The 9,881-nt window shown below is 41.1% G+C and overlaps 1 protein-coding gene and 1 pseudogene across 1 annotated transcript in view; both read right to left on the bottom strand.

Annotated features, from left to right (window-relative positions):
* OPHN1 (oligophrenin 1) overlaps positions 1-9,881 on the bottom strand; it is a 273,349-nt gene that overhangs the window by 246,026 nt on the left and 17,442 nt on the right. The gene's annotated exons all lie outside the window — the stretch shown is intronic.
* LOC111746478 lies at positions 9,382-9,500 on the bottom strand (annotated as a pseudogene).

Genomic DNA, 9,881 nt, shown 5'->3' with positions numbered 1-9,881 from the left:
GTGTCCCGTTGTCCGTTCTTGCCCATCCTTGATTCACTCTCCAGAGTGCAGGTAGAGTAAGCTCAGGATCACATCGGGTGACTCTTCCTGCTTTATACTCTCCGGTGGTTGAAAGCGCATCTCCCCACCTGGCCTCCAGGCCCTGCGTGCTGGGATGACTACGCAATACCTTCCCAGTCCGCCCACATCTCTGTGTGGTTCGTGTCTTCTTTTCACTCAGTTCTCAAATTAAATGTCACCTCTTCTATGAACATGTCCCTGAGCATGTCGCCAAAAGGAAGACCCCTCTGTTATTCCGTCAGCTGCTGTTTCGTCCCCACAATTTTTAGCACAACTTATCGTTATTTCGTTTGTCCGCTTACGTGCTTTCACCTGACTCTGGCACTTAAGTCAGATCCCTGAAGACGGACTCCAAGACAGTCTTGTCTGCCACACATCCTCGTGCCCAGTGCATGAAAGGTGCTCGGAAAGTGTCTTTTAGCAACTTAAATTTGGACTGAGTCGAGCATTTCCTTATCCCTACCCCCGCCCTTCTTAAGCATCTGGATGAGGATTTTATGAGATTCTTTTCCTAAAGTCTTTACCACGCGTGGTAGGCACTAGCTCTGTTGACCAAATACTGCTGATTCCTCTTTTAAGGCAGCTGGTAGTGCTGCACCTCGCCACCTTCTCTCGAGGCGGCTATGGCCATGTGACTTACTTTGCCACTGTAATATGAGCAGAAGTGATGTGTGTCATTTCTAGTAGAAGCTTTAAGGGCCAAGAGAACAAACTCTCAGATTCTTTTCCCCCTGCCCCAGTGATCGAGAGAATGGCGCTCCATCAGCCTCAGACTCAGCATCTATGACAAGCAGAGCACCTGGCCAAACCTCCATGGAGGCACATCATGAAAAGAAATAAGCTTTTCTTGTTATAAGCCACTGGTATTTTAGAGGATGTCAGATACTGCAGCATAATGGCGGCCGTCCTCACTAATAATGTGCTATCACTTATCGCTACTGCTAGATTCACAAACAGGATTATTTAATGCCATCAACTTCCACTACTGCAGACAACCTCCACTCCAGATGTGCTTATACAGCTCCTGCTTCCCAGTAGACAGAGGAATGTCACCATTTATGACAGTGACAAAGAAAAGTTCTCAGTGTGGGTCTCGAATATTTTGGAGAGAAGATGTTCTGTATACTAATTACCTCATGGGTGTGGCTGATTGGTCACAAGAGTACCTTCATTGAAAAGAAGGGTAAGAAAAAATAGAAACTGAAGGATAATTACATTGAGAGAGTTACTCAATTCGATAATCACTCCATATTTACCATGAGCCAGGCGCCGTGCTAAATGGCATTGGATACAGAAAGATGAATCAGAACCAATTCCTCTCCCAAGAACGGAAGGAAGATATTCACAAATATGGATAACTTAATGACAAGTATGCTATAAACAACATACACGTGAGCACTGGTGCTGAGAGTAGTCATTCTGAGAAGGTGGCGTTTGCGTCTAGAACTATAAAGAAACTAAAACAATCTACTCAGTTTCACAAATACTTTCGGAAAGCTACGTAGGTACACGCAAGGCTCTACGAGTCACACTGTTCAGTAATATACAAATCATTTAAAAAACAATTCTTGTCTCCCAAGGACAGCATCCAATGTAGCACTGAAGACGAGTCTATAGATACGTATGATATATATCAAGGACCGTTGAAGCATCATGAGACACAGATAGTCCCATGAAAGTTCATGAGGAAGAAACCACATTCGATGGGGAGGCCCTGGGAGGAATACAAGAAGTGAGATTGGAGATGGGCCTCGCAAGATGGAAGGATTGCAACAAACAGAGATGAATGGAGGCAAGCACATCCCAGGAAAAAGGACTCCTGAGCAAAAAGGACTGAGGTGGACAGAGCTGAGCGTGGGTTTGGAGAACTGTGAGGAGCCCAATTTAGCTTGAAAACAGGATACAAATGGAGGCAGCCGGAGACTAGGCTGGAACCGAAAGCTGGGCGCATAATCTGGAAGACGTTGAAGGTCAGTATGAACATTCTTTTTTAAAAAGTTCACAGTATGAGCAGCCACTTAATGTTCCTGAAAAGAAAGGGGCCTGATGGGTGCTTTGTTGGAACAGTTCATCTGGAATGAGCATAGGATGAACTAAAGGGAAAAGAGAGAAACAGTTGGGGAGCAGTTTTTGCTTGGGCGAAAAGTAACAAGGATTTGAAATGCAGCAGAGAGAAGGGTAAGAGAAAGGTGGAGATAAATGTCAAAGACATTGCTGAAGGTTAGCTGACCAAACTTGGCCACTTATTAAATGTGAGGGTCATGGGGGAGAGGGAGAGAGAGACAGAGAGACAGAGAGAGAGAGAAAGAGAGACAGAGAGACAGAGAGGAAAGAGAAAGGAAGGAAGGAAAGAAGAAAGGAAGGAAGGAGAGAGAGAGAGAGAGGAAGAGAGGAAGAAAGGAAGAAAGGAAGAAAAAGAAAAGCTGTCTTTGAGGCCTCAGGTCTGGCCAGCTGGCAGGCTGAGGATACCATTAACCAAAATAAGGAAGTCAGCCGGCCATGGGGAAAAATGCTTAGCTCGGTTTTGACTCAGAACGACAAAGTAAATGATGACTGAATGTCAGTATAAATCAAATCATTAAACCCCAGGTGTAAAGAAATCCTGTTGCCCAGTACGAGTTAGCACTCCACCAAGAACGAGAACCCAAAGAAACAAGCCCTGAGAAGTGATTCACAGGAGTGCTTGTAAGATCAGGTTTGCAAATCGTTCTACATATTTTCATAACAAAAAGGGCCAAGACGGGTTCCACATATGGCCAGTAGATTTTAAAGTTGGAAAATTCATTGACCACGATGGACTTGCTCCCTGAGAAAAACACACATTAGCACATACTCACATATTAAAATAGAAAAAAAAAATTGAGGGGGAGAGGGTGTTTCCACAAAATTCCTAATAGAGAATTTTAATTATACAGAAGTATCTGAAGTAAAGAGTCAACATTTTGGTAGCCTGCCTAGAAGACAGGAAGTTGAACAAGCCAGCACTAAATCACCAGCGGGCGAGGTGGGAAGATGCTGAAGGAAACGAAGCCAAAGACAGAGAATTAAGATACAGCCTCAGCTGCCACTGTCACCATATGCTGCTTAGGAAAGGGGCACAGCTGCAGAATAGCTCAAGTCTGCGATGCCAGCAGGACACCGTTTATTCAGGAATCTATGGCTTCAGGAGCTTGTCTTAGACGCTTTCACATTACTAGCTTCAGAGCCCAGATACAGAACCAGTGTCAAGTGCCTTTCAGTGTATTTAGCAGAAGAGAATAGAGAGATGATCCTTAAAAGGCGAAAGGGCACCGAATAAATTAAAACCCAAATCGAAAATCCTCAAATCCTGACAGGAACTGAAATACAAAAATTATATGCCTTTTTTTAGCTGTCACCCTTCTCTACAGATCAGCAATTTCCTTGTGTGTCTGTAACTGTGTGTTCTTTTTGGAGGTGTTGATGTTGAAATGATATCTGCTTCAAATCTGCAGAAATCTAAGGGGGCGAGCTCAGTGCTCAACAACTAAATCGAAGACCAATTGTGCCTTTCAAGTGTAAAAGGGACAAGTCCCTATCACTGACCTGGTGCTGTGGAGACTCGCAGAGCTGTGGCAGTTGGTATGTGCCGCTCGTGAGAACAAGGCACAGGAGCAGTAATGAGTCTCAGCTGAGGCACGACTCTGACCCTACAAAGTCACAAACTGTACCAGGCATACTGCTTGTTGGGCGGGGCATTTCTGGTGCAAGGGGGACAGCTGTACCGCTTAGGTCCCACGGAAATTCTGAAAGAGAAGTACATCATTTACAACAGCCGAGACATGGAAACAACCCAACTGTCCACGACAGATGACTAGATGAATGTTTATAGGTGTACATATAAATGACGGAATACTACCCAGCCGTAAAAAAGGTGAAATATTACTATTTGCAATGACATGGATGGATCTTGATTGAGAGAATTATGCCAAGTAAAATAAGTCAGATGGAAAAAGCCAAAAATGATATGATTTCACTCATATGTGAAATCTACCACAAAAAGTAACAAACAAACCAACAAAACAAAAACAAACTCATAGATACGGACAATGGGATGGTGGTTACCAGAGGGGAAAGGGGGTGGGGAAAGACGGTCAGATACGTGGTGACAGAAAGAAACTAGACATTGGATGATCAGCACACAAGAGAGTACGCAGGTGTCGAATTACAATCTTATACGCCTGAAAATTACATCATGCTGGTAACCAGTGTTACCTTAATAAATTTAATTAATTAGTTAAATATAAAAGAGAAGTGTTACAATCACGTCTGAGGTGCTCTGGAGGGATGACACACGTAGGGGAATAAAGGTGGAAATGAGATGCTGCAGGGGTCCCCAACCCCCAGGCTGCAGATCAGTAATGGTCCGTGGCCTGTGAGGGACTGGGCTGCATAGCAGGAGGTGAGCGGTGCGCAAGCGAGCGAAGCTTCATCTGTATCGGCAGCCGCTCTCCAGCGCCAGCATCACTGCCTCGGCTCCACCTCAGATCATCAGGCATTAATTAGAGTCTCAGAGGCGCACCAGCCTCTGGTGCCAAAATGGTTGCGGACCGCTTTGGAGATACTGGATGCGGAGTCCGAAGACCCAGATTGAAGTCTCAGCTTTACAACTGGATAACTTTGTATATTTAAGTCATTTTGCTTCTTTATCTGTAAAGCAAGGTATGACAGGGAATGACAACAACCATATCTGTTTCAAAGAATTGGTATGAGATGCAAACATGATCATAAAAGTGATGCATGTTAGTTACTTTGAAATAATAAAGTGCTATATAAATGGACAACATTTGCTTATCCAGTTCCGCTCGTTACAGTTTTTCTTTCTTCTCTATCCTGGCACAGCCGCACACCTGTATTATAGCTGAGCTCAGACCTGTGCACACCTGGGATGGGCCCGAATGAATCCCCACACCGTGGGAAGGAGAAGCTGCTGCCGAATAAGCTCCTTCAGGTCTCGGTGGTAGGTGGTTTCACAGAGCGTGCAAGCAACCTGAGGTGAGTGAGTGCAAAGGAAAGGCAGTGTCTACATTCCCATTTTTGTCTTGTAATTCATTTATGTTCATCTTTCATCCACGAGATTCTTCGTAAACTTTTAGGACGTAGCGGGCTAAGGGAAGCAGCAATAGGCTATTATATAAAGAGTACTGATCCAATGATAATTAAATACGATTCATAATTCCAGGCTGGTTCCTAGACCAGAAAACAAAGAGCTATAAAGGACATTATTAGGACACTTAGAGAAATCGGGATATGGACTTTATATATTAATAGTATCGTATCAGCGTTAAATATCCTGATTTGACAGGTGAACTATGGGTATGTAATAAAGAACCTTGATATTGGGAAATACACACCAAAAGATCCAAGGGAAAGGGTCCCGATGTATGCAACGTAGTCTCAAAGGGTTAAGGAAAAATAATAATAGGTAAAAAATTCAGGGACAGAAAAAGGCTAATGTACAAAAAAGTTAACCATCATTGAATCTGAGGGAAGGCTAGACAGCCTTCTTGTACTATTTTTGAAACTTCCCTGTAGGTTTGAAAGTACTTGAAAAGTAAACGATTTTTTTAAAAATAATTAATGGTTTAGAAATCAATAGACCTGAGTTCTAGCATCATGTGGCTCCTGGGCAAGTCGCCTGGCATCTTTCGGTTCAGTGTCCCCAGATGGTAAAATAGGGGTAACGATGCATGACTGCCCTACCTCCTTTTGAGAATTGTAAAACGCAGAGCATTGTAAGCATACCCATGTGGAAGATGTGAAAATACCAAAAGCTTTAGTCAAAAGACAAGATTTAAATCCTATGCTCTGCCACATATATGAATAGATTGCATTGATCGTATCTTAAGCCTTAGTACTTCCATCTGGAACATGATAGCTGTTCTAAGGGGAAGTTCATAGTGACACAGGTCTACCTTGAGAAACAAGAAAAATCTCAAATAAACAATCTATCTTTACAACTGAAGGAGCTAGAAAAAGATCAAACAAAGCCCAAAGTTAGTAGAAAGAAGGAAATAACAAAGATCAGAGCAGAAATAAATAAAATAAAAACTAAAAAGACAATAGAAAAGATCAATGAAATCAAGAGCTTTTTTTGAAAAGATAAACAAAATTGACAAACCTTTAGCTAGACTTACCAAGTGAAAAATAGACAGGGCTAAAATAAATGAAAGAAGACATTACAGCTGATGGTACAGAAATACAAAGGATCATAAGAGACAACGATGAGCAATTACACTCCAACGAATAGAACGACCAACAAGAAATGGATAAATTCCAAGAAATATACAATCTCCCAAGACAGAATCATGAGGAAATAGAAAATCTGAAGACTGATTACTAGTAAGGAGACTGAATCAATCAAAAAACTCCCAAGAAAAGTCTAGGACCAGACATCTTCACGGGCGAATTCTACAAAACATTCGAAGAAGAATTAATACCAATTCTTCTCAAACTCTCCTAAAAAATTGAAGAGGAGAGGATACTTCCAAACTCATTTTCTGAGGCCAGCATTACCCTGATACAAAAAAGAAAAAACGAAGATGTCACCAAAAAACAGAAAATTACAGGCCAATATCACTGATGAACATAGATGCAAAAAATCCTCAACAAAATACTAGCAAACTGAATTCAACAACATATTAAAGGATCATATACCATGACCAAGTGGGATTTATTCCAGAGATGCAAGGAAGATTTGACATCTGCAAATCAGACGATGTGATACAGCACGTTAACAAAACGAAGGATAAAAATCACATGATCCTCTCAACTGATGCAGAAGCACTTGACAAAATTCAACATCCATTTATAATAAAAACTCTCAACAAAGTGGGGTATTAGAAGGAACACACCTCAACGTAATCAAAGCCCATTTATGACAAGCCCACTGCTAACATCATATTTTATGACAAGCCCACTGCTAACATCATATTCAACGGCGAAAAGCTAAAACCTTTTCCTCTAAGATCAGAAACAAGAGGAGGATGCCCACTCTCATCACTTTCATTCAAAATAGTATCAGAAGTCTTAGAACAATTGGGCAAGAAAAAAAATAATAAAAGGCATTCAAATTGGAAAGGAAGAAGCAAAACTGTTACTACCTGCAGATAACATGATTTTATGTATAAAAACCTCTGAAGACTCCACCAAAAACTATTAGAACTAATAAATGAATTCAGTAAACTCTCAGGATCTGAAATCAATATACAAAAATCTGTTATGTTTCTATACACTAAAAAAAATAAACTATCAGAAAGAGAGTTTAAGAAAACAATCCCATTTGCAATCGTATCCAAATGAAAAAAAAAAATAATACCTGGGAGTAAATTTAACCAAGGAGGTAAAAGACCTGTACACTGAAAACTACAAAACACTGATGAAAGAAATCGAAGACATCACAAATAATGGGAAGATAGTCAATTTTCATGAATTATTGTTAAAATATCCACAGTATCTGAAGCAACATACAGATTCAGTGCAATTCCTATTAAAATATAATTGGCATTTTTCACAGAAGTAGAACAGAATTTTGTACGGAACCACGAAAGACGCCAAATAACCAAAGCAATCTTGAGAAAGAAGAACTACATTACAAGGCTATGGTAATCGTAACAGCATGGTACCGGCATAAAAACAGAGACATAGATCAATGGAACAGAATAGAGAGCCCAGAAATAAATCCGCGTATATATGGTCAATTAATTTACACCATAATTGGCAAAAATATACAATGGGAAAAGGACACTCTCTTCAATCAGTGGTGTTGGGAGAACTGCATAGATGTGTGCAAAAAAATGAAACTGGACCACTTTCTTATACCATATGCAAAAATCAACTGAAGATGGATTAAAGACTTGGATATAAGATATGAAACCAAAAAAACTCCTAGAAGAAAACACAGGTGTTAGTCAGCTCCTTGACATCAGTCTTGGTGATAATTGTTTGGATCTGACTCCAAAAGCAAAGGCAACAAAAGCAACAATAAACAAATGGGACTCCATCAAACTAAAGAGCTTCTACACAGCAAAGAAAATTATCAACAAAAGTGAAAAGGCAACCTACTAAATGGGAGAAAATAGTTGCAAATCATGTATCTGATAAGAGATTAATATCCAAAATATATAAAGAACTCATATAAATCTACAGCAAAAACAAAAACAAAAAACAAAAAACAACAACCACCCATTGGATAAATGGGAAGAGGATTTGAACAGTCTTTTTTCCAAAGAGGATATACAGATGGCCAACAGATACATGAAAAGATGCTGGACATCACTAATCATCAGGGAAATGCAAATCAAAACCACAAGTAGACATCACTTCGCACCTGTTAGAACGGCCGTTATCAAAAAGACAAGAAACAATAAGCGTTGGCGAGGATATGGAGAAGAGGGAACCCTCACACGCTGTAAATTGAAATGTAAATCGGTTCAGCCAGTATGGAAAACAGTACGAAGGTTCCTCAAAAATTTAAAATAGAACCATCATATGATCCAGTAATTCCACTTCTGGGTATTTATCCAAAGAAGAAAACACAAATTTGAAAAGCTATCTGCACCCCCACGTTCACTGTATCATTATTTATAATAGCCGAGATATGGAAACAACCTAAGTGTCCATCAATGAATGAAGATGTGATACACGCACACACGCGCGCAATGGGATACTATTCAGCAATAAAAAAGAATGAAATCTTGCCATTTGTGATACTATGGTTGGACATCGAGGACACTGTGCTGAGTGAAATAAGTCAGACAGAGAAAGGCAAATATCATATGATCTCACTTATGATCTCACTTATGTGGAATCTAAATAAACAAAAACAAAAGAAGTTCACAGATACAGATGACAGATTCGTGGCTGCCAAAGAAGGGACGTGGGGTGTGGGCAAGGTGGATGAAGGGGGTTAAAAGGTACAAACTTCCAGTTATGAAATAAATAAGTCATGGGAATGTAACATCCAGCGTGGCGACTATAGTTAATAATAACTGTGTCACATATTTGAAAGTTGCTAAGAGAGCAAATCTTAAACCATGTCAACGCATTCAACGCCAGTGAACTGGACACTTAAAAATGGCAGCCAAGGTAAATCGTATCTTATGTATATTCTACCACAATTAAAAATAAATTTAAAATTATTTCTCACACTCTTTTAAACATACCTCTTTTCTGACCCCATAAGGCGAGTTGAGAAAGAGAAGACAATTTTTTCTTTTTTTTTAGGCGAGGCAACCCTCGGTTGACCTCACAGATTGCAAGGACCTTGTCAGCTTTAATCCCTTATTTTTTTTTAAATTTTTACGCCTCCAGCACCTGGTCTTCCTAGGCGGTCTCCCATCCAAGTACTAACCAGGCCCGACCCTGCTTAGCTTCCGAGAACAGATGGGATCGGGCTTGTTCACGGTGGCATGGCCGTAGACGAGAAGGCAATTTTAAAAACTGAGAAGAACTTGTCTAAAACAGGAGAAAGAAATCTAGGAGACCCTTCTGGGCTGTGCATGTGAGACCCGAGGGGGCTGGAAATCAACCAAGCCTGGCTTTCCAGGTTTCCCCACCCAGGCCCCTGTTCGTTTTATTGTCCAGTATCAATCCTTGAAGCCTTTCTTCGTTCATCAAGTTCCAGAAGCATCTAAAGGCAGTCCATGTGTCAGGTCAGGAACCAGAATTCCCGGGACCCGCTCCCACTCTGGCCGAGGCTCCAGACCGTCACAAAGCGCTGCTGCGGGGACTCAAGGCCAGACAGGAAGCCGTGGGAGAGGAAAGACAAACACGCCAAACAGCCCGCCATGTATGTGCAATGA

This window comes from Pteropus vampyrus, unplaced genomic scaffold (genome assembly GCF_000151845.1).
Source record: "Pteropus vampyrus isolate Shadow unplaced genomic scaffold, Pvam_2.0 Scaffold191, whole genome shotgun sequence".
NCBI classification, from domain to species: domain Eukaryota; kingdom Metazoa; phylum Chordata; class Mammalia; order Chiroptera; family Pteropodidae; genus Pteropus; species Pteropus vampyrus.
Note: the sequence above shows the minus strand (reverse complement) of the source record. Positions and strands in the feature narration are given on the sequence as shown.